The sequence below is a fragment of the Lissotriton vulgaris genome, chromosome 11 (assembly GCF_964263255.1).
Source record: "Lissotriton vulgaris chromosome 11, aLisVul1.2, whole genome shotgun sequence".
Taxonomy (NCBI): Eukaryota; Metazoa; Chordata; class Amphibia; order Caudata; family Salamandridae; genus Lissotriton; species Lissotriton vulgaris.
In genome coordinates, this window is record NC_141699.1 from 530540893 (window position 1) to 530566998 (window position 26106).

Sequence of the window (26106 nt, forward strand, 5' to 3'; positions counted from 1 at the left end):
CATGGATTTGCTTCAAACCTCTTGCAATCAAAAGTACCCATACCCAGGAGTGCTCCCAGTCCCTGAAACCCACCCACATACACCAGGAAGCCCCCCAAACAGGCCCCCGAAAACGCTACATTGAGCGAAATATCAGAAATAGCAAAAACTTTTTCCTCATGGATTTTGTCCAAACCATTTCTATCCGGTATTAGACCTTCCCAGCAATGCCCCAAGTGACCCACCAACCCACCCGCAAAAGAAGCACAACACCCCCAAACAGCCAAAAAGCCAAAAAGGAAAATCTCATACTTACAATATTTTTCGGCCTTCTGTCCAAACGCGCTGTGCAGCTAGGTCATAACTCCCGTTTTCCACCATGGATTTCCTGATAAGCAAATGCAATCAAAATTAGACTGTGCCAGCAGTGCTCCCAGACCCCAAAACCCACCCACAAACACCCGGAACCCCCCCAAAGAGCACCTCAAAGACAAACAAGTCAGCAAAAACGCAAAAAGAATTTAGCCTCCGATTTGGTCCAAACCACTTTTATCCGGTATTAGAGCTTCCCAGCAATGGCCCCAGAGCTGTCAACCCAGGCGAAAACAAGTAGAAGAACCCCAAACAGCCAAAAAGCAAAAGTACAAAAATGGGGACTTAGTCATTTTCATGGCAATTTCCAAAATCACTCCGCGCGCGCTCTGCAGCTAGGCCCTAACTCCCCTCTGCCACCATGGATTTGCTTCAAACCTCTTGCAATCAAAAGTACCCATACCCAGCAGTGCTCCCAGACCCCGAAACCGACCCACAAAGAACAGGAAGCCCCCCAAACAGGCCCCTGAAAACGCTACATTGAGCGAAATGTCAGAAATAACAAAAACTTTTTCCTCATGGATTTTGTCCAAACCACTTCTATCCGGTATTAGACCTTCCCAGCAATGCCCCAAGAGACCCACCAACCCACCCGGAAAAAAGCACAACACACCCAAACAGCCAAAAAGGAAAATCTCATACTTACAATATTTTTCGGCCTTCTGTCCAAACGCGCTGTGCAGCTAGGTCATAACTCCCGTTTTCCACCATGGATTTCCTGAAAAGCAAATGCAATCAAAATTAGACTGTGCCAGCGATGCTCCCAGACCCCAAAACCCACCCACAAACACCCGGAGACCCCCAAAGAGCACCTCAAAGACAAGCAAGTCAGCAAAAACGCAAAAAGAATTTCGCCTCCGATTTGGTCCAAACCACTTTTATCCGGTATTATAGCTTCCCAGCAATGGCCCCAGAGCTGTCAACTCAGGCGAAAACAAGTAGAAGACCCCCAAACAGCCAAAAAGCAAAAGTACAAAAATGGGGACTTAGTCATTTTCATGGCAATTTCCAAAATCACTCCGCGCGCGCTCTGCAGCTAGGCCCTAACTTCCCTCTGCCACCATGGATTTGCTTCAAACCTCTTGCCATCAAAAGGACCCATACCCAGCAGTGGTCCCAGACCCCGAAACCCACCAACAAAGAACAGGAAGCCCCCCAAACAGGCCCCCAAAAACGCTACATTGATCGAAATGTCAGAAATAGCAAAAACTTTTTCCTCATGGTTTTTGTCCAAACCACTTCTATCCAGTATTAGACATTCCCAGCAATGCCCCAAGAGACCAGCCAACCCACCCGCAAAAAAGCACAACACCCCCAAACAGCCAAAAAGCCAAAAAGGAAGATCTCATACACACAATATTTTTCGGCCTTCTGTCCAAACGCGCTGTGCAGCTAGGTCATAACTCCCGTTTTCCACCATGGATTTCCTGAAAAGCAAATGAAATCAAAAATAGACTGTGCCAGCAGTGCTCCCAGACCCCAAAACCCATCCACAAACACACAGAATCCCCCAAAGAGCACCTCAAAGACAAGCAAGTCAGCAAAAACGCAAAAAGAATTTCGCCTCTGATTTACTCCAAACCACTTTTATCCGGTATTAGAGCTTCCCAGCAATGACCCCAGAGCCATCAACCCAGGCGAAAACAAGTAGAAGACCCCCAAACAGCCAAAAAGCAAAAGTACAAAAATGGGGACTTAGTCATTTTCATGGCAATTTCCAAAATCACTCCGCGGGCGCTCTGCAGCTAGGCCCTAACTCCCCTCTGCCACCATGAGTTTGCTTCAAACCTCTTGCAATCAAAAGTACCCATACCCAGCAGTGCTCCCAGACCCCAAAACCCACCCACAAACACCAGGAAGCCCTCCATACAGGCCCCCGAAAACGCTACATTGAGCGAAATGTCAGAAATAGCAAAAACTTTTTCCTCGTGGATTTTGTCCTGAAAACATGATAGTGAGCAAAAAGTCTAAAACGTTTTCAAGTCTGATTTGGTCAAAACCAGTTTTATCCGGTATTAGACCTTCCCAGCAATGCCCCAAGACCCGCCTTACTCACCCGCAAAGAATTAGAACACCCCAACAAGTGCAGAGTCTTTCTTCATTGAGCGTAATCCAGCCCTCTGCTTTGAGGGAAATAGGAGTCTGGAAGAGGAGGATAGAGGAGCATGTTCTTGTGAACTTGTGAACCTGAGGAATGCAGACTGCGGCACCTTCAAATCAATAAGCAAATAAGTGAAGACAGTTCTGCTGATGGGCTTGTTTTTGTGATTAGGTGATTAAAGTTTTAATTATATTAACTGTGCAAAACAAAGAAAGACAGACACACAGGAATAAAAGTGAATAAGGACGAAAAAGAAAGTTATTGATTCATTGGCTCATTTTCAGGGCTCAGTGTCAGGGAATAAGAGTTCGTCCTCATACTCTGCGAATTCAGGCAGGAGTAGGTCAGTGTCACCTAATAGAGAAATAATTACCTCATCTAAGTTGCTGTCCTCCTCGTCTTCTTCCGGCGCGTATTCTCGTAGTTTGTAATCTGGTGGTATGAGGTGCTGATTCATCTGGATCATTGTTAACCTCTCCACATTTTTGGGCGAGAGGCGGGTCCGTTTGCAAGTTACAATGCCACCAGCAGCACTGAAAACACGTTCAGAAGATACGCTTGCGAGTGGGCAAGACAAGTAGTTTATAGCCAGGTTGGAGATCTGTGCCCACAATTCTTTTTTCCCATGCCAATACGCCAATGGGTCAGCATTAACATAGACCTCTGTTGAGTCATTCAGATAGTCCTGCACCATCGACTGAAGGTTCTTCACGGTTCCTCCACTTTGCTTACTTTTTGCTGGGACCTTTTGAGAACCAAACCGAAGCTGAGTTAGCCAATCCTCTTCTTCACCCAATGTTACTGTTGTGTCTGGTGCAGATGATCCGGTTGCCGGTGTCTTTAACGGCTGAGAGGTCACTTCTGCCACAGCCACAGGTGCAGAAGTGGATTCTTTTGACTGGGGATGGCCTGCTGATGCTGATGTACTGTCTTTTCCTTCAATTTTCTGCTGTTCTCTTTCAAACCTCATGGCTGACAAGGCTAGCCAACGTTTGTACTTTGTAACATCTTCATCACCAAAAGGAAAGACTGCTCTGCCTACCAGCGCCTTTTTGTAGCGTGGATCCAGAATAGTAGCACAAATGTAATGCTGTTCCTAGTGGATCATTTGAAGACGTTCATCGCTAAGTAGGCGCTCTACTGAGCCCAATGGAGCGGGGGTGCTGCTCCCAGCTTGGTCCCCAGCAGATCCCGCTGCTGCTGCAGGCGTACTTTTTTTTATTCCCAAGAAATGTGGCAGGTGGCACACCAGTCTCCTTGGTATCTTCCTTCTTCTGCTCCTTACTGGCAACTTTCTTGCTAGAGGAGCTACGGGGAACTTTTTTGGGGGCCATCTTCTTCAGAGGTCAGAACAGCAGGCCGCAGTTGCATGAGTTGCAGAGTTGTCTGTGGCCAGACGTGACGTCGCATGACGTTATGCTGCACACACACACCGCTGCAGGACTTCTTCCTGGCACTGGTGGTTCTCTTGAGTCTTGTGCACCTAAAAGCAATGGAAGACAGAGGAACATCAGTTACACAGCGCAAAAACTCGAAAACCACATAAAAATCAGCACAATCCCATGCCACCCAAGCCCTTAATGATGTTTAAATTCAAGACACCCCACAGAAAGACTAGGCCCATGCACCACTTACTACCCCTGGGCATAATGGATGAAAGCTAGGCAAAATGGGTGCAGGCCTGAGAACACTGCCTGCATTCAAAATGGCCCCTTGCCTCCCAGCACATGGCCAGGGCCTTCCTGTACCAGCACTCAAAATGGCCCCCACCCACATGGCAAGTCCCCATGAACACCCCAAAAAATCGAAAAACACAGAAAAATCAGCACAATCCCATGCCATCCATGCCCTCCATGATGTTTAAATTCAAGACACCCCACAGAAAGACTAGGCCCATGCATCACTCACTAGCCGTGGTCAAAAGGCCCCAACAACAGCCCAAAAATCGAAAAACACAGAAAAATCAGCACAATCCCATGCCATCCATGCCCTCAACCATGTTCAAATTCAAGACACCCCACAGAAAGACAAGGCCGGGGCACCCCTGAGTACCCCTGGGCATAATGGATAAAAGCATGGCAGACTGGGCGCAGGCCTATGGCACAACAAAGCACACTGCCTTGCTTCAAAATGGCCCCTAGACCCCAACCACATGGACAGGCCCGACCTGCACCAGTCCTCAAAATTGCCCCCACCCTCATGGACAGGCCCATGAACACCCCCAAAAATTTAAAAAACACACAAAAATCACCACAATCCTATGCCATCCATGCCCTTAATGATGTTTAAATTCAAGACACCCCACAGAAAGACTAGGCCCATGCACCACTCACTAGCCCTGGTCAAAAGGCCCCAACAACAGCCCAAAAATCGAAAAACACACAAAAAACACCACAATCCCATGCCATCCATGTCCTCAATGATGTTTAAATTCAAGACACCCCACAGAAAGACTAGGCCCCAACAGCAGCCCAAAAAATTGAAAAACACACAAAAATCAGCACAATCCCATGCCATCCATGCCCTCCATGATATTTACATTAAAGAGACCTCACAGAAAGACTCAGTCCATGCACCACTCACTACCCCTGGGCAAAAGGCCCCAACAACAGCCCAAAAATCGAAAATTCCAAAATTGTAGTTGCAGCAACTGTAATGCCCCAAACAAACTTACTTGTGAAATTTCTAATCCAAAAGTGATCCAAAGAAAGTCAAAAAGGCCTCAAATCCAAATATCCAGTAGCATCCATAAAAAGTAATCCTTCCAGGTCAAGATCCGAATGAAAGTGACCAGCACATGAAGTAAGCACTGGGAGGAGCCTGCTGGACAGGAACAGGAAGTTGGAGACTGTGGGGCACTTCCTTCCTCCCACCCCCCCCCCCCCAAAATGGACTCCTTGCAAAAAAAAAGTGCAGGCAAATGTCAACCTGAGGAGTTATTCTGATATAAATCATCATTTTCAGAAGGTTTATGCTGCTTGCTGGTGGATTTCTTGTGCAGAATTGCAAATTCTGTATTTCGCGAGTGCGAGATTGTTGCTGTCCGCGGCATCTACGTGTTCGCAATTGCGAACTTTCGCGATGCGTGCTGTGCAAGGTGGCAAGCCGCGATTACTTAATCGCGGTCGCCAAACTCCCGCGGGATCCCGCAGCAAGATCCAAAATGGCGCAGCACTCGCAAAATTTGGAGAAAAACAACACGGCAAACGCTGAATGACGGTAAGTGAACGCCGCGCGCCGATATATTGTATCATCAAGCAAAAAAATCCGCAGCGTGCGAATTTGCGTATTTTCGGCAAACTCGCGAGACTTCGCGGATTGCGAATTTACAGAAAATCCGCAAAATCCACGAGCGGAATGGATTTTACGCCCATGCTTAGAGTAAAATCTAAATCAGTAAACCCAAAAAAATTCTCAAAACCTAATGGAGGGGTATATAGTCAAAACGCAAGCAGACTGTAGAGTGAGGAAAAAATAAAGGGGAAAGAAAGAAAAAAATATTCACCAGTCCTGTCTATGAAGCAGAAAAATCAAAACTTCAATCCAACAGCGTATAGGCACAGTATCTTGTAACTGCCTCCAATAGGAAGTCGTTGTTCTCTTCAGTGAACATTTCAGCCATCCAATTTAATGAAGAGAAAGAACACACATGTGCTTCAACAGCCGGAGACTCTAGCACCTTCAGAGGGATAACTGCGTGCCAGAAAGTCACTGGCTGCAGTCCATATGTTCCAATTGCCCAAGACCCCATGAGCTGCTATGCAGGCCATATTTCCGACTCCAGAACAGTGTAATTCATGAGCAACCAAGGGGCTCATAAGTAGATCATAATCTGGGTTAGGAGACACCGTATTGCAGAGACACTAATCCAGAGCCCATTCAAAATTGCAATCCAGGCAATGGAAAACTGGCTGCACGCATGTAAAGTATGAAAACCGGAAAGATAAACCATACGCCACACTCAAAGTAGCCAGAGGTAGCGATCCATAGTATTCAAGCATCCGGTTACGAAGTTGGAGCCGTAGTGGGGCACATAATGTGCAACCATTTTGCAGCGCGAAAATTAATAGCAGTACACCCGCAGCCAAAGCGAGAATTAACGGAAACCGCCAATGATGCTGGAAAAAATAGAATTAAAAAATGCCGGTATCACACCAAATATAGTTTTGGATGAAGTCACAAGGCCAGAACTTATTACTAAAAAAGTGTGCTAAGCCTGTGGTCGAGGAGGCATTAAAGATAGTGTGAGTTAACGCTACAAAATGGAGGAGGAGATCTGTATTTAGCAATGCATGTACCTCAGTACGAGTATTAGCCACTCGAAGGACGAATGTTTCATGCGGAGATGTAAGGCGACTTCGTTTTGAGACAAAAGAGCTCTTATTCGACTCATCTTGTTGAACTCTGCTTTGAAGGTCGGAACGGAAGGCCAGATAGATATATCGAGCTTCCCATGCAGAGGAGGAAACAGTACATTCTTACAACAGACTACACATTGGGAAACAGTCACTATGTACGGTAGTCCAGCTAGCATATCACAGCAATCTTCATTGTTTAATAATAAATAACTACCGTTTGCTAACAAAGTGAAAGTCGGTATAATAGCTGGGGTTGGTGTAACTTTTAAAATACAGGCCAAATTCAGTGCTTCTAATTGTATATTTCTAATGACCAATGAGTGAACAGGGGTGGAAATGCAATATTCACCTTTCAAATAAACTTCTTTACCCTCCCTTAAACACCTATAGGTGAACGGAAGAGAGCAAACTTCATGGAGACATGCGCTACCTAATGGCTCATATCTGCCTATGGCATAGTGTTTCATGCATGCTTCAAATTTAAACAGCGGGAAAGGGAGTGGTATTAACCCATAAATAAGCCTAACTGCAGAATTGGATGTACATCATTGCAACGCATGCTTTTACAACGCATGCCTTTACAACGTAACTTTTACAACGCAAGTCGTTACAACGACTTGCGCGGGGGGCGCTGGATAGTGAATAGTTTAATTTACTATTCCAACTCCAGTCCCCAGTGGATAGTAGGGAAGGTGTTGGATAGTAAATTAAAACTATTCCCTATCCTAAAGCGCCCCCAGCGCAAGTCGTTATAATGACTTGCGTTGTAATGGTTGCGTCGTAAAGGTACTGCGTTGTAAAAGTTGGGTTGTAAACGCTGTTCCCCGCAGAATTGGTTTTGGCCACTGAAAATGGTTAGGGTTCAAATTTTTCAGTATGTAAAAGTGAAAACGTAGCATCTTTCATTGACATACATTGTTGTTTAACAGTCAAATAAATGGTAAAAACAGTGAAGAAGTGTTCATATAGTCCCAAGGCACCTTCCCAGCCTTCAACGTTTGTAAAGTCCATGCAAACTGCATAATGGAACACAATTGATTTTGACCCTGGTACAAAACAGAAACTTCATCTTGCACAATATCAACAACAGAAGAAACAATGTTATCTATTGTATAATTCCTGGAAGAAAGTGTGTTATTGCTATTTTCTACAACTGCAAGCACTTTTTCTAAATTAGCTTGATCAATAGCTCTCAACCTAGAAGCAGCTTCAATTTGGGATAGTTTCCACACTTCATTGTATACGGCATAAATCCATCTTTTGGATCTGCCTGCAGCAGGTCCTTTCACAAAGTCATTCAAATCAACATCATAAGATATTTTGGACAAGTGCAGCTTAACGGATGCTAAGGTGGAATATTTAAACTAGTTCTGACATAGCTTGCCTACAGAATATGTAGTGACAGAATGGTCACTCTGAAAATGGGGATCAACTCTAACCTGTGTGTAGCCAGGGGTCAAACCCAGAAAACGATGCTGGCAAGAATCAGCACGTTTGTGCCACAACAGCCAACCTTGGGGATCCAAACTGGAAATGTTGAAGGACGAATTTAGTAACAAAGCTTTTAAGTCACTAAGGAACCTACTGGTGTGATTGTTCCAATTGGGGTAGCTCCCAAATCAGGAAAAATAGGGGCATTTATGTTTTTTAACCGTAGCCAATCCAAAGCAGGTGGTTTCTGAAATTATCGAATTGAGAAACAACATATGGTTTGGGATGAGACATAGACAATGCAAAGCCTCAGTGCTTTGCACTTGTCAATGCTTAGAACCCCAAACAGATTTAAGATCAATGGTATCTTTCCACAGTCCATAGCCTGCTATTGCCATTTGGTCGATAAAGGACTTAAAATATAATAATTTAGTGTGGGTAAGTCTAACCTTGGAAGAGGACTTCTCAGGCATCTTAAAATAAAAGGCATAGGGGTTTGACTGATTATAATCAGTAAAATAAGAAAAAAATGTCAAAAGAGTGGTGGAGCTGCCTTTTACAGGAACGGGACAATTTTCCCACTGTGTATAATTAACCACATTTCTAAATGTGTTTGGTTTGTGCAGAAAGTGATTGCCCTGTTGTTGGTAACAGAACAAATCCCCATAATTAGCAGAATCTAAATACAAATCCTCAGCATCAAAGGCAGCACAATACTTCAAATCAGAAAACAAAGCCTCAACGGCTTGGATGTCCCAATTATCTGAACGTATATTTTCTTTAACCACATCCCCCATTCAAACATGAAGTACATTAGGGACATTATTTAAATTCGGTGGGTCCGTGTATCTAAAATCTTACATCCCATACTATCCCATCTAAGACAGGCCAAGCAGTGATATTCACAAGTCTGGTCCCTCTTCATTCTGTGCGATGAGGAGTGGGGTGCCAAAGTTCCATCAATTAATCTAATTGCAGTTCTTTCTTTAACATAGTGTCCATTCATAAAATGGAAAAAATACACCACAAAACCAATTGAAATGAATAAAAAAAATGAAAAAGGCACCAGCCAAATATAAGTCCAAGGTGGAATCAAAAAATGTTTCTTAAACCAAACAGCAAACATTGAAACTTTAGAGGGTGTCTTTGATGTGTTAGAGTCAGTGTCAAATGAAAAATGTGACTGATTAGCCACACAGGTCTGCAAATCGGGCATCAATAAATCTGTGGGGTAAAATGTACTCGGTATCATCAAGAGGATTACCAGATGGTGGATTCAACAAAGGATTTGTAACTATATCCATCTCAATGGCAACATCACGCCTGGTGGTAGTCGCCGGAGCCAAAACAGAGTTTCGCAGCTGGACAAAAGACCGCAGGTGTCACACTAAGAAGAATCGGCCACTCTGGGTAGTTTGACATTGTCAATGGAGATGTACCTGTTTTCCTTTCAACCAGGAAGTGGAGGTAAAATGACTGGTCTTGTTCCCTGCACACCAAGAACAGGAACTGGAGCACGATGTTTGGGACCAAACTCCTTCTTGTTTGCGACCTTTTCTCGGACCAGTTCACCAACTCGGAGTGGCCAGCCAACTACCGGAATCTGCAACGCAGCATCAGTTGTGGAGGGCAAATGTTCCTTTGCAAAACTGTCTCAGGTCTTTTGTGGATTCTGGAAAACAGTACAATGTTCATCTACGTCAAAGGGAGTGGCCGATATCGCTTGGTCTAGACCTTCAAGGTCCGGAACAAACATTTTGAAACCAAAGAGCATTTGATATGGGGTCCGCCCCCCCAGAGACCTTCTAGGGAGATTATTTAGGGCACGTTGAACGGTATTGAGGTGAGTTAGCAAATTCCGGCCTGTACCTAATACCCTAGCTGTCAAGGATTGTTTTAAGTCACGGTTCATCTGCTCCACAACACTTTTTCCCTCAGGCTGATATGGAGACGAAAATTTGACTTGGACCTCCAATGAACGCATGGCATCCTTGTATGCCTTAGAGGCAAATGCCGGACCCTGGTCCGAATGGAAGGTACCATATGCAAAAATTCTCACAAAGACACACAAATCCCTTACGCCAGTTCGAGAATTAGCACTCTTTTTGGGCCACACCCACACAAAGCACGTGCAAGTCAACTAATACTAAGATGTACTTATACGCAGTATAAGAGGAGAAAGAACCCCGGTGATCTAAATGAACCCAACCAAGAGGTTTATTAGATACTAGCCGTTGCGCGTTGCTGCAATCTCAGAAGAAAGGAAATTTAAGGAAACATGGGCGGAAAATCCGTTCCGGTCGCGGATTTTGTGGATTTTCGGTAAATTCGCAATCCGCGAACTCTCGCAAATTTACCGAAAATCCGCAAATTCGCACGCAACGGATTTTTTTTCTTGGTGATACAATATTGCGGCGTGCGGCGTTCACTTACCGTCATTCAGCGTTTGCCGAGTTGTTTTTCTCGATATTTTGCGAGTGCTGCGCCATTTTGGATCTTGCTGCGGGATCCCGCGGGAGTTTGGTGACCGCGATTACGTAATCGCCGCTTGCCACCTTGCACAGCACGCATCGCGAGAGTTCGCAATTGCAAACACGTGGATGCGGCGGGCAGCAACAATCTCGCACTCGCGAAATGCAGAATTTGAAATTCTGCACAAGAAATCCACCAGCAAGCAGCATAAACCTTCTGAAAATGATGATTTTTATCAGAATAACTCCTCAGGTTGACATTTGCCTGTACTTTTTTTTTGCAAGGAGTCCATTTTGGGGGGGGGGGGTGGGAGGAAGGGAGTGCCCCACAGTCTCCAACTTCCTGTTCCTGTCCAGCAGGCTCCTCCCAGTGCTTTCTTCATGTGCTGGTTACTTTCATTCGGATTCTTGACCTGGAAGGATTACTTTTTGTGGATGCTGCTGGATATTTGGATTTGAGGCCTTTTTGACTTTCTTTGGATCACTTTTGGATTAGAAATTTCACAAGTAAGTTTGTTTGGGGCATTACAGTTGCTGCAACTACAATTTTGGAATTTTCGATTTTTGGGCTGATGTTGGGGCCTTTTGCCCAGGGGTAGTGAGTGGTGCATGGGCCTAGTCTTTCTGTGGGGTGTCTTGAATTTAAACATCATGTAGAGCATGCATGGCATGGGATTGTGCTGATTTTTCTGTGTTTTTCGATTTTTGGGCTGTTGTTGTGGCCTTTTGACCAGGGGTAGTGAGTGGTGCATGGGCCTAGTCTTTCAGTGGGGTGTCTTGAAGTTAAACATCATGGAGGGCATGGATGGCATGGGATTGTGCTGATTTTTCTGTGTTTTTTGATTTTTGGGCTGTTGTTGGGGCCTTTTGACCAGGGGTACTAAGTGGTGCATGGGCCTAGTCTTTCTGTAGGGTGTCTTGAATTTAAACATCATGGAGGGCATGGATGGCATGGGATTGTGCTGATTTTCCTGTGTTTTTTGATTTTTGGGCTGTTGTTGGGGCCTTTTGACCAGGGGTACTGAGTGGTGCATGAGCCCAGTCTTTCTGTGGGGTGTCTTGAATTTATTCATTCATTCAAAAAACTTTATTTCGGTTTGTTTATGAACCATAAAAGTACAGAACACATTTTTGACATTGAATAAATACACATGTTACATCCCAGTTAATATACATAGTCTACAAATTTCCATTTGGTGGCGGAGTCCCATTAAAATTCCTAAGACAATAAGTTATATATTAACAAATTTAAAAAGTTAAAATACTGTAGAAGCCCAAAGTCTTCCTGGATGTGTTATCCAACAACAGCCCAGGAACTTTGTTACTTCCGAAGCATTCTCCGTCTTATTAGCCACATAGAGAACAGAAACTTGGCGACGGCTGTAACTATTAGTGCATTAGTATCGGATTTTAAAATTCCAAAAAAACTCTAGATAATTCCTAACTCCCAGGTTCAGACATAGCTGTATAATCCATTTCTTTCTGCTGTTGCTGTAGGCAGGACAGAACAAGATTACATGCATTATGGTCTCATTAGAGTTTTCACATCCTGGGCAGGGGCGAGCTGGGCCCTCTTTCCATTTGTCTGTATATGAATGCAGGGGCAGTGTGCCATATCTAAACTGTAGATACAACTTCTTTGCTAGAACCGGTTCAATCATATCTAGTTCCTTCTCAAAGCTGTAAACATTCTTGTGATCTAAAAAGCTATTGGTGAGACTGGAGGGCCTGGCTGATTGAAGAGCTTCCTGTAGATTATGATGTTTTATGGTCTCAGCCAGGGTTTGTCTCGAGATAACTTGGCATGCAGCCTCAGGATTGGACCACAGGTTCTCCAGTCCAATCTTGGTCGCTAAACCCCTTATAAATGATAGCCACTGTATCCTACCTGCACCCTGACAGGCCATCACGGTCTTCAATTCTTCTCTATAGCTCTCAAGCTCCGGGACACTCCACAATCTTTGCCAATAAAGGAGCGGGCGATAGGCAATTACTTCTGCAATTGGCCTCAGATTTATATCCAGCCTTAATGGTGTTAGCGGTGTGCTTTTTGGTAGAGTGAGCAGCTGCCTAATAAAGTTATTCTCGGTAACACTGATTTCATTTACTGATCGGTGCCCCCAAAGTTCTGCCCCGTAGAGGGTGGAAGATCTGGCTTGAACTTTGTATATTTCTAGCGGAGCACTCACTAGTTTATGCACACAAGTTTTCTGCACTTTTAAGATTCCCCCCGCGGCCTGTGACAGCCCTAGATTAGCCTTAGACATTTGAGTGTCCCACCCCATTTTGTCGTTCAGTGTCAAACCTAGGTAGACAAAGTTATTTACCCTTTCCAGGGGTCGTCCATCCATTTTCGGGTGGGGGCAATTAATTGTGCTGGCGTTAAACACCATGTACTTTGTTTTATCTATGTTGATCACCAGATTCCTTTTCTTACAGAATTCGGTAAATTGGTCTAACACCCGCAGCATCCCCATTGGTGTTTTTGAAAGCAGCAGGGTGTTGTCCGCAAACATTAGTGCAGGGAATTTAGCGCCAGCTAAATTAGGGGCATCAATATATTTTGCACTGGTCAGATCTTCTATAAGGCCATTTAGAAAGAGGGAAAATAGTATGGGGGCAAGTACACACCCCTGCCTAACCCCTTTCTCGATTGGAAATGCCCTAGACAGCTGGCCAGATTTACCAACGCGTACCTTCGCGAAGGTTCCTTCATGGAGTATTTTAAGTTGATGGCACAGGTAAAGAGGGATCCCCATGTTGATTAGCATGCTCCACAATTGGTTCCTATCCACCATATCAAAGGCGGATTTGAGGTCCACAAATGTTAGATACAGGCTACCCCCATCCAAGACCACATGCTTCCAATAAAGTACCTGGAGCCGTAGTAATTGGTCGGTGGTCGATGTTTTGGCTCTGAACCCTGCTTGCAGGTGGGAGAGAATATTATTCTCTGTAATCCAATCCTGCAGGCATTGTAAAAGGAGTCGGGCATACATATTTTGTGTGACATCAATAAGGCTAATTGGCCTGTAGTTTGATGGTACCAGCGGCGAGCCCTTTTTATAAACCGGGATGATTTCGGCCCCCAGCCAGGTGCTAGGGAGTTCTTGTCCGTCCAAAAGGGCATTAAATAGGACAGTCAAGTAGGGGACCCATATCTTTAACTCATCTCTATAAAGATCACCAGGAATCCTGTCCAGCCCCGGGGCCTTATTAGGTTTCAGTGCTAATACCGCTAGTGTCACTTCCGACAAAGTACATAGAGGAGGGCACCAGCTAGGATCCAACCACAGAGGAGAACTTGGTAGCTCAAGAGTTAGGGAAGCAGGACTAGAGTAAAGATCTTTGAAGTAAGCACACCAAACTTCCTCAGCGATGTTAGGGTCGATCTTAGACTTGCCCTCCGCCTTCCCGGTGTGGACCAGATTCCAGAAGGATCGTGCCTCTTTCACAACCAGTGCCTGTTTGATTGCCTGCCATCTCTCAGTTTCCCATTCAGATTTTGCATGGAACAGGAGATCCTTATAAGCCTTCCTTGCAGTCATAATGGAAGTCATACTGCCTGTTTTAAGAGCAGATACTAAAATAGTTTTTGCCCTCCTACATGACTGGTTATACCAGGGATTAGAGTCCCGTGGCTGCCGTTGGCTCTGGTTCGAGGATTTGTAAAAACTGCCTGCCAGGGCCTTCATTAATTCTTTATGGATTTCTACAGCCTTTGCGCCTGCCGCAAAATTTGAGGCACTCTCATTCAATGCTAGCACCTGCTCTAGCTGGGGAATTACACTATTGTACAGGAAAGCCAGATTTTCTGGTGAGGATTTAATAGTGGCCCAACGGATTCTTTTCCCACCCTGTATAATTCTAATATTACTTGATACAGGGTCAGCCTCTTGTGGCACCGCCTCAGGCTGTGGCAGATCCAACTCTACTACCAAAGGGTTGTGATCGCTTTCCGAGCGATCATGTACCTGGAAGTTACAAATCATTGGCCATAAAGACAAGCTAGCCATAAAATAGTCAATTATTGATGAATGGCCCATTCCATTATAAGTACACTTTCCTGGGCTATCCCCTGGAAAGCGACCGTTGCATGCTCTAAGTGAATGTGTATACGTTAAGGATGTTAGCTGCATGACCATAGGTGACCAGGATTTAGTTTGGTAGACATTAGGGAATGGAATCTGGCAGACGTCATCCTCGTCTGATGATATCTGAATGGCCCCCCCAAGTGGTTCATAGTGGCAGTTAAAGTCTCCCCCTATTAACACCTTAGTCTCGCTAGGGAGACTATTCAATAAATTAGTTATGGCCTCTAGAGTCTGTGAGGTCCCTCCCACACGAACAGGACGTGAGTAAATGTTAATAATTGCCAATTTAGGTGTTTTTGGGCGAGCTAAGAGAATGCATAATAAGTCACGGCTATTAGTGCTAATCCTTTTAACAGAAAACTCGAGATGGACACCCACCCATATAGTCAGGCCACCAGATGGCCTGCCTCTAGCACCCTTTATGACGAGTTCAGTGTAGGTAACATACCCCATTCTATGGAGGGCGGTCGTAGCCCATGTTTCCTGAAATATACAGATTCCATGAGTATCCACAAAATCACACCAATCAGTGCTGTCTAATTTTGTAGCCAAACCCGCCACATTCCATGATAGGGCCGCTAAATGTCTGCTTTGTCGGCTAGGTGGCTCAATTGACTGGTTGGAAGATGTAGCAGTTCCCACGATTGGGTCGCCTGAATCAGGGCACATTTGTCCCTTAAATGAGTCATGGTTAAGCATGGGCGGAAAATCAGTTACGCTCGCCGATTTTCGGTAAATTCGCAATCCGCGAGATTCGCGAATTTCCCGCAAAATCCGCAAATCCGCGAGCAGCGGATTTTATGGCTTGCTCGCACTGTTCGCGTGAGTTCGCGGCTTCCCAGTTCAACTTCTCGCCCCGCGAATAAGCGCTAAATTGCAGAAATACGATCTTAGCAAAACTGAAACTACTTACCAGGTTCAAAAGTTCAAGCTCATCATTTGTAGCCATTTCCTGTAGTGCTTCCTGAGGGGCCCCTCCAGAGTTCAGTTGCCTACTTGCAACTATTATGTGACCCTGCTCTGACCCTCAGAATAGTTACACAAAGGTCCTGAATTACAGCTAAGGCAGACAAGAAGGGAGCCAGGCTGGAAGTTCAAATCCAGTGACACATTAATCAGCCCCTAATTCATTATTGTCAGTTGGGGCAGGGCAGGTGTTGTAACTAATTTTGCAACAATGAAAGCACTTAGCAAGTGCAAAAGATCACTAATCAGGAAGCACTAAGGAAGCAGGTGCCAGCTAAAAAAATATTCTGTGACACATTAATCAGCCCCAAATTAATTCAGGTCACTTGAGGCAGGGAAGGTGTGCTTTGCTTTGCCGAAAATAATGTACACTGGACAACCAAAGGGTGCGGTGATGAAACAGAGGGTGGCATGGGTGGGCCAGAGGGTGGCATGAGTAGTCAGAGAGTGGCAGTGGTGACAGAGAGTGGCAGTGATGAAGAAGAGTGTCCCAAACAGGCTGGACAGGTAGAAACAACAAGTTCGCAAAACTTGCGACCCGACAGGTAAGTTCGCGTTTGCGAAACTGTACAAAACCCTCGCGAACTGGCAGAAACCCGCGCGAACACAAAAAAAAAATCCGCAAATTCGCGAGAATTCGCGGATTTTGCGGATTGCGAGTTTGCAAATCCGCAAAATTCGCGAACGCGAGATTCGCAAAATTCGCCCATGCTTAGTCATGGCTAAATGTGGGGGATTTGGCCATTTGGGATATAGAAAGAGCAGTGGTAGATTAGGGGAATATAGACATCAACCTAGTCCCACTCTGAGCGTCCACCCAAGCTAGCTCCCCTTTACCCACCTTTGAACTAGTTAAGGGAGGGGTGGTGGAAACGGGAAGTCAATCACAGCCATCGAAACAGGAAAGAACACCATATCTGTTAGAAATTTCCAACGGGGTAAAAGGGATCAAGTGCTCCATACTCCTGTTCCCATACAAATGGTCCGACCCCCCTGGAAGCATGCTGTGGCCACCAACAGGGACTGTATTCCAACCCGATGTGTTCCCAGTAGGCAAGGGCCTAGGCGGATAGCCCGTGTATCTGTTATAGGGTGGCATGTACGCATTCTTATTGCGGTGAGGATCAACAAGCCCTACGGGGAAAAAAGATGAGTCACAAGCGATCTTGGATAAAAATATGTTAGATCGTGTGGGACTATGGCACTGTTCAAGTTCCCCGAGGACCCTTCTAATATACATCTGACTTCCTAAGGGTCCCTAAAGTTTATTACTACAATATCACCCTTGAGGTTTTTTTCCCTGCTGCTCAACCAAGGGAGGCGCCTGACGTGGACTATCTGTCCGTTAATGTAGTATGGGAGTGGTCTATTTTGTCCTAGCCAGTGGAGAATTTTGTTTTTTAGCTGGGGATGCCCCTCCCTTTTGCCTGCCTCTAAAGTAGGGACTCCTGTGAGTACGACTACGAAAGGCACAGCCTCGGGGGGTAATTCAACATTATGGCCCTGTAGTTTATCATTAGTGGGCAAGCTCAACCTTCCCCTTCCCAATTGCTGGTCCGTGACGCTGGGGTTATCCCCTCCCTTCTGTGGTTCTCTTGCAGCCTGGGCTATAGATTGTGCCACTGTTGCCACAGGCACCTGGGCATGCTGAGATGCCGAAGTTTTCCGTTGGATATTACTGGGGGGATTGTTAGCTGTATTATGATCCTTACTGGAGCTCTTGAGAACAACTGCTGCTCTCTGTTTGTTATTGCCAGATGGTTTGTTGGCTCCAATATTGCCATTGTTAGGACCCTTAGAGGCAACCAGAGTAGAGGCAAGGGCAGTTGGAGTCTGAGGTGGAATCGTCGATGAAGTGGTGGGCCTTAGGATGTTCGTAGAAAGCCCTACCCCAACTTTATCAACATATAATGCCTCTAAATTACCAAGTCGATGTTCCACCCTCTTTAGAATATCCAATATAGGAAGCATAAAGGACCTAAATAGCTGATCTATGGAATCCCACGGGGTACCAGAGAGTGGTAAGGCTTCTTGACAAAGGGGGGAAACTACCCCAGCTTCACTTAATAGGTTGGTATCAGGCAATATAACATTTGTGTCTAGAGGTGCTATTGCCGCTGGCACTATATCAGATGGTGCTGGGGCCTTAGTCATAGTTACAACAGTGGTCTTACTTTTCAGGGATTTACCGAACTCGGAATGGCTAAGCTTACCCCTCTGAGGTACACCCCCCCTTCTCCTTTTAGATGGTGGTGGGCCAGGAGCTTTGGTCATGTGTAGCATCTTGCCCTTCCTTTTAGGCAACTCCCTAGCTGGAGCACAAGGCACATTTACAACGTCTGGTCCTGTGCAAGGAGCGCATGAAGACAACACATTAGGTGAAGGACCGATGGTTGCTGTACCAGGGAGCGGTGGAGTGTCTCTGAGGAGTAGGGTAAATTTGTCCAAGGGCAATGGATCTTCACTGTAGGTATCGGTGTCAGTATCCGGCAGGACAGATATAGGCGCCAAATCAGTAAATGGTCTATTTTTCAGGAACTCGATAGAGCGGCGACGTTCAATCCTACGCTCAGTCAACAGATTATCCTTATCCAAATCCACAGAGGCCCTGGTAAAGTAGTTCTCCAATGTACCTTTGCTGCCCCCCGCGGTTATAGGTTTGTCACAATTTGTAGACATAATGATGTAATCCTACCTTCCCCTTGAGAATGAAGGCGTAAGACCGGGCTTCTCCCGGCGCGTCCCGCGAAGCGTGGAGAATGACTGACAGAATTATAGGAAATGGCGGTCCGGGGGCGGGGCTCAAAGGTGCGCAGGCCAGGTGGTCAAGGCCGAGCAGGGACTCCTGGGAGAGAGAGTCCCTGCAGTGCTAGAATGTCCGTCCTGTGAGCAGCCCACACGCCCCGTGACAGAACGCCACAGAGATCAGTGCTGCCTCCAGGCAGCGCGAGGAGTGGGGGCTACAACAATGCCCAGGCGAAGAACAGGAGCTGAAGCCGATCCCAACAGGTATGGGCGGCAAGCACACACACGAACAGGAAAGCGTCCCAAAGATGCTGAAGCAGGCGGGACCTTTACAGCCTGCTGCCGGTGCGGGGGCGGGGCTCACAGGTGCGCAGGCCTGGTGGTCGAGGCCGAGCAGGGACTCCTGGGAGAGTGAGTCCCTGCAGCCCTAGAATGCCCGCCCTGTGAGCAGCCCACACACCCGTGACAGAACGCCACAGAGATCAGCGCTGCCTCCAGGCAGCGCGAGGAGTGGGGGCTACAACAATGCCCAGGTGAAGAACAGGAGCTGAAGCCGATCCCAACAGGTACAGGCGGCAAGCACACACACGAACAGGAAAGCGTCTTGAATCTAAACATCATGGAGGGCATGGATGGCATGGGATTGTGCTGATTTTTCTATGTTTTTCGATTTTTTGGGGTGTTCATGTGGACAGGCCATGTGGGTGGGGTCTATTTTGAGTGCTGGTACAGGCAGGCTTTGGCCATGTGCTGGGAGGCAAGGGGCCATTTTGAATGCAGGCAGTGTTCTTAGGCCTGCAACCATTTTGCCTAGCTTTCAACCATTATGCCCAGGGGTAGTGAGTGGTGCATGGGCCGTGACTTTCTGTGGGGTGTCATGAATTTAAACATCGTTGAAGGCATGGATGGCATGGGATTGTGCTGATTTTTCTGTGTTTTTTGGGCTGTTGTGACCTTTTGACCAGGGGTAGTGAGTTGTGCATGGGCCTAGTCTTTCTATAGGGCGTCTTGACTTTAAACATCATGGAGGGCATGGATGGCATGGGATTGTGCTGATTTTTCTGTGTTTTTCGATTTTTTGGGCTGTTGTTGTGGCCTTTTGACCAGGGGTAGTGAGTGGTGCATGGGCCTAGTCTTTCTGTGGGGTGTCTTCAATTTAAACATCATGGAGGGCATGGATGGCATGGGATTGTGCTGATTTTTCTGTGTTTTTCGATTTTTGGGCTGTTGTTTTGGCCTTTTGACCAGGGGTACTGAGTGGTGCATGGGCCTAGTCTTTCTGTGGGGTGTCTTGAATTTAAACATCATGGAGGGCATGGATGGCATGGGATTGTGCTGATTTCTATGTGGTTTTCGAGTTTTTGGGGTGTATAACTGAACTGATGTTCCTCTGTCTTCCATTGCTTTTAGGTGCACAAGACTCAAGAGAACCACCAGTGCCAGGAAGAAGTCCTGCAGCGGTGTGTGTGTGCAGCATAACGTCACGCGACATCACGTCTGGCCACAGACAACTCTGCAACTCGTGCAACTGCGGCATGCTGTTCTGACCTCTGAAGAAGATGGCCCCAAAAAAAGTTTCCCGTAGCTCCTCTAGCAAGAAAGTTGCCAGTAAGGAGCAGAAGAAGCAAGTTACCAAGGAGACTGGTGTGCCGCCCGCCACATTTTTTGGGAGTAATAAAAAAAGTACGCCTGCAGCAGCAGCGGGATCTGCTGGGGACCAAGCTGGGAGCAGCACCACCGCTCCATTAGGCTCAGTGCCACCACCACCACGCCAACTTAAGTCCAAGCCCTTGAGTGCTGCAGAGGCACTTAGTCTAGTTGTTCAATCACCATCGACCGGTGAAGTTGGCTCATCGCAAGAAAGTAGCAGCAATATCCCTCAATCAACACAGGTTGTTGTAACTCATCTGACGAGTGTTGAACAACCACAGCCGCAACAACAACCAGATGTGCAAGTACAAGCCCAAGTACAAGTGGAAGGAGAGGCAGCGCAAGGAGATGCGCAAGCAGAGGTGCATGGAGGGTCACAAGTGCCCACAATAGTTGTTCCTCCCGAAGTAGGGGCACATCAGGAAATCGACAATCAAGCCGAGGTATCATTTGAGGAAGCCACTCCTCCTGATGATCATTCATTGTCTTCCACATCCCTAGCAAGGAAAAGATCAAGGGTGGTGTCTACATCTTCTTCAAGTCACCCTCCTTCTGATGATACGGATCAAACTTGGGAACCACCACTGCCGTCTGAGAGTGAGGCACACCATGATCTGACAAAGGTAGTTAAGCGTAAAAGGAAGGTCGTCGAAAGTCTCATAGTTATGGAGTGTGATGAGGCTTAACGAGAAGTGGCGGATACTCATGCTGATGAAGACTCTCATGACGACGACGCAGTCATCATAGGCTTCACTCCAGCCTCAGGGGGCATGCAGCAAACAGACATTTTGACCCTAGCCCGAGAAGCTGCTGAGCGTGATGATGATGTGTCGACGAGGAGGCAATGGAAACACCACAATCATTGGAGTTAACTAGTACACCAACACCTACAGCTTCCATATTTCTTCCTCGCCAGAAGGGACCTCCATCCACCTCGACCTCAATTAGTGGTGGTGAAAGTGCACAACGTACTAAAGTTCGGCAATCCACATCCTCCACTTCATCTGGCATTAGCAGCATGACCACCACCAGTATCGCCGCCTCCTCCGGCCCCCACAGACATTTCAAGTCCGCAGTTTGGGACTTATTTAGTGTTTCCCCAAAAAAGGAAAACTTTGCCATTTGTTGCATTTGTAAGAATGCAGTTAGTCGTGGTAAGTTTGGTACCAACTATGGTACCGGAGGCCAGAGAGGTCATCTCAAGAGACAGCACGCTGTCCAATGGTTTGCGCACCTAAAGGAGAACAAGTAAGCCCGAAATGCAAGTCAAGAAAACGTTGATGTTTCATCTGATGATGACGAGGACGAAGAAGTGTCAAACACTTCACTTACACCCAGTACCCGTGTCAGCAGCACACCCCCTGTGAGCCACACTAAGAGTGTGGGAGAGAGTGAGACACCGATGCGAAAAAAAGTCATTAGCGAGCGTAACTGGGTCGAAGAAGTCATCATCATCATCATCCCGTAAAAGCATGGTCCAGGCCAATATTAGAACCATGTTGTTTTCAGCAGCGCCATATGATCGCAACCACCCACTGACGCGTCTGTATAACACTAAGCTGGCTAAAATGCTAGCTCTGGACCTTCTCCCTTTTTCTTTTGTAGAAGGGGTTGGTTTTCTAGAATTAGTGGCAGCGCTCTGCCCTAAATGGAAGGTTCCTAGCCGGTTCTATTTTGCCAGAGTTGCGGTTCCAGCACTACATGAAGATGTGCTGGAGGTGATTGGAGCAGCTTTGCAGAAGAGTGCTGTTCACACTATACATCTGACAACAGACATGTGGACCAGTGGCGCAGGAGCTGATTACATGTGCATCACTGCACACTGGGTCTGTTTTTCAGGGGTTAAAGCAAAGCTAAACGCAGGTGTTGACCCGGACCAAGTTTTTAAAGCTACTCGGAAACATGCAACACTAGCCATGTTTGGCTTGGAGAAACGTCATACAGCTGAAAACATTTTGAATGAGTTTAACACAAAGGTCTTTCACGGGCTGTCCCCAAAAAAACGCCAGATTGGTTATGTTTCCACGGATAATGGCGCCAATGTAGTGAAGGCCATGGATCTGGGTCACTATTTCAGAGTGCCGTGTTTGGTGCACTGTATAAACCTGGTTGTTAAAAAATTCTTGAGTGATGAAGACAGTCCAGCGTGCGAGTTAGTGGCCACCTGCCGAAGAATGTGCAACCATTTCAACCATTCTTTTAAGGCCCGGAAGCATCTGAGGAGCCTGCTACATAAACGTCGAATGCCAGTGAAAGCACTCATCCAGGAGGTGCCAACACGTTGGATCTCAACCTTCTACATGCTTGAGCGTCTGTATGAGCAGTATACGGTACTCAATCACTATTTCTTAACACTGGGTACAGCTCAGAAGGACCTGAGGCTAGATGCGGCGCAATGGAACCTAGTTAAAAGCCTGACATACATGCTTAGTCCTTTTGAGGTCTTCACACGTGCAGTCAGCAAAGAGGACTGTAATTTGGGAAAAGCTATCCCATTGTTGCGCATGCTGGAGCACCAACTGAAGACATTTGTTTGCGTTTTTGCTGACTTGATTGCCTTTGAGGTGTCTTCTATGTTTCAAAAAGATAAAAAAAAGCAAGACGCTTTTGTTTTGGCGGAGAAATTACTAGAGCGCCTACTTGGCGATGAATGTCTTAAAATGATCCACTCAGAACAGCATTACATTTGATGATGAAGATGTTACAAAGTACAAACATTGGCTAGCCTTGCCATCCATGAGTTTTGAAAGAGAACGGCAGCAAATTGAAGGAAAAGGCAGTACATCAGCAGGCCATCCCCAGTCAAAAGAATCCACTTCTGCACCTGTGGCTGTGGCACAAGTGACCTCTCAGCCTTTAAAGACACCGGCAACCGGATCATCTGCACCAGACACAACAGTAACATTGGGTGAAGAAGAGTATTGGCTAACTCGGCTTGGGTTTGGTTCTCAAAAAGTCCCAGCAAAAAGTAAGCAAAGTGGAGGAACCTTGGAGAACCTTGAGTCGATGGTGCAGGACTATCTGAATGACTCAACAGAGGTCTATGTTAATGCTGACCCCTTGGCGTATATTGGCATGGGAAAAAAGAATTGTGGGCACAGCTCTCCAACCTGGCTATAAACTACTTGTCTTGCCCACTCACAAGCATGTCTTCTAAACGTGTTTTCAGTGCTGCTGGTGGCATTGTAACTTCCAAATGGACCCCCCTCTCGCCCAAAAATGTGGAGAGGTTAATAATGATCAAGATGAATCAGCACCTCATACCACCAGATTACAAAGTCCGAGAACACACGCCGGATGAAGACAAGGAGGACAGCAACATAGATGAGGGAATTTATTCTCTGTCCCCATTTTTGTACTTTTGCTTTTTGGCTGTTTGGGGGTCTTCTACTAGTTTTCGCCTGGGTTGACGGCTCTGGGGCCATTGCTGGGAAGCTCTAATACCGGATAAAAGTGGTTTGGACCAAATCGCAGGCAACATTTTTTTGCGTTTTTGCTGACTTGCTTGCCTTTGAGGTGCTCTTTGGGTGGGTTCCGGGTGTTTGTGGGTGGGTTTTGGGGTGTGGGAGCACTGCTTGGACAGTCTAATTTTGATTGCAACTGCTTTTCAGGAAATCCGTGGTGGAAAACTGGAGTTATGACCTAGCTGCACAGCGCGTTTGGACCGAAGGCCGATAAATATTGTAAGTATGAGATTTTCCTTTTTGGCTGTTTGGGGGTGTTGTGCTTTTTTGCTGGTGGGTTGGTGGGTCTTGGGCATTGCTGGGAAGGTCTAATACCAGATAAAACTGGTTTGGAGAAAATCCATGTGGAAAAGCCTTTTGGCACTTTTTGTAACTTAGAGTTCGTTAGGGTTAGCCCTAGCAGTAGGATTGCATGTGTTTCGGGGTGTTCTAGATTTTTGCAACTGAGTTCTGGGGTCTTTGAGCACTCGTGGGAATGTGTAATTTCGGTTGCAAGTGATTTGTAGAAAATCCATTTTGGGAAAGGGGGGATTTGGCATAGTTAAAGAAAGCGTTTGCCACTATTCTTAACTTAGGGCTCGTTAGAGTTAGCAGTATTTGTATTGCATGTTTTTGAGTGGGGGGCTGTTTGTGGGGGGGTTTGCGAGTCTTGGAGCGATGCTGGGTATGGATACTTTTGCTTGCTTGCAAGAGGTTTGAATACAATCCACCGTGGGTAAGGGGGTATTTGGGCCTACTTTTACTTTCAAAGTACGTTTTGTCACCAGTTTTCTACTAGGCCTCGTTTTCTGAGATCTGATTGGGGGTTTTCTACATTTTTGCGACTGGCTTTAGTAAGGGTCTGGGTGGGAGCACTGCTGGGAAGGTCTAATTTTGTTCTAAAACACATTTTACAGTACACCTAGCTTGAGGGGAAAGATCCGCTAAATTAATTTGCCCATACTTATTTATCCTTCAAAAGGAGACTCAGACAGAGTACGCACTTTCAAAAATATTTATATGTCTATTAGGAAACTCAAAGTGTGACTTTTTGCACTACACAGCGTACATACCTTATATTTATTTGTCAGTGGTGTTCTAATATCACTTCCTGTTTTTCCATCAATAATTACAGGCCGGGGGGGAGGAGCTACGACATTAACCAAGATGGCTGCATAGTCTCCCGGCTCAGCTGACCCCCGACCTATGCTCGCTTATCCTGTCGAATATCCTGATCTCCCGCCCCAGATTCGTGTGGGTGAACTAGTCTGCATCCCGATGGTGTGATCACAGAATTTTTCTGATGTTCTGGTGTTAAGTAACATCGAAACTGTTTTGAGGCCTAGCCGGGGTCTCGATTGCTGGTCTACCCTGGTCCAAAGTGAACAACAACGGACTGCCGAGGGTGGTTGGGTTCGGTCCTTGGAACTTTCGAAAATTTCTCTGAACTACTTTGCAACCATCTGCTGCCTGGTGCTGTACCTGAGGTGAGGCGACGAGTGGTGCGCGGTGCTGCGTCGCGGGGGGGCCCCGGCCCGGAGGCCCGGCACTAGCACCGCTGGTGCCCCGGGGTAGGGGTCCCGTGGCGCGTTGCTGCATGTTGCTGGCCCGTCCCTCACAGTCTGTTTCTGCTCCGGCGTATCCTGCCCCGAAGAAGGGGCCTCTCCGTGGGGATCGTTATGTCTGCGGCCGTATGGAACCTGGCGGAACGGACTCAATGTGCCCCTTACTTGTGGATGGTAATGGCGGTAGTTGCGGCGCTTCACGCGATTGTGAGGGCCCAGGTCAATCATTGGCTGTCAGCAACAGATGGGATCATAGGACCGGGAACGAGCCCTGACTTGATCTTTAAGACCCGGCACCCGACTTGCCCCCTGTTGGAAGCCCTACTAGTGTGGGATTTTTCGTTTTTATTTTGTTTCTATGGCCTTTTTTTCTCTACTCTTATCTTTTTTTGTCTTTTTCTTTTTCTGGGTCAGTGCAGTGGGTTTCCTTTGGTATCAATCCCTGCTTTTTCATCTGTGCCTCAATTTTCGTGGTGTTTTCTGGGTCTTAGGGCAGGTGACTGCAGGCGCGAATTGACCGTAATATCCCTTCACATCCTGAACCTCCTGTTTCAGCGCCGTTGATTTGATCGATTACTGTTTACTGTTGACACGTTTACTATTCTGCCTGCCATTTTCGCTGCTGGGAAATTGTTCGGCACCTGATCCTTACATCTTATATTATAAAATGAAAACCTTTTATATTCTGTTTTTCTAATTGTGCTGTTCAGTGGCCAAGAGTACGCTAGCATGGAGATTCTGCTCCCGGAGGTGCTGCATGTGATTAAAATTGCTCTCTGTTAATCTAACTGCTTAGCGGCCGGCCCCGGGGGTTGTAGGCCCATACTTGTATTTGGTTTAAATGTCAAAAAAGGTTTTAAAAAATAATAATAACAATTATAGGCCGAGTTTCAGTCTGTGCAATGGGAAAAAAGGATGAAGTCAGGCTTCA

At 46.4% G+C, this 26106-nt stretch overlaps 1 protein-coding gene across 1 annotated transcript in view; it reads left to right on the forward strand.

Moving 5' to 3' along the window:
* LOC147683102 (disintegrin and metalloproteinase domain-containing protein 28-like) overlaps window positions 1–26106 on the forward strand; it is a 3314421-nt gene that overhangs the window by 1376602 nt on the left and 1911713 nt on the right. The window lies entirely within an intron of this gene.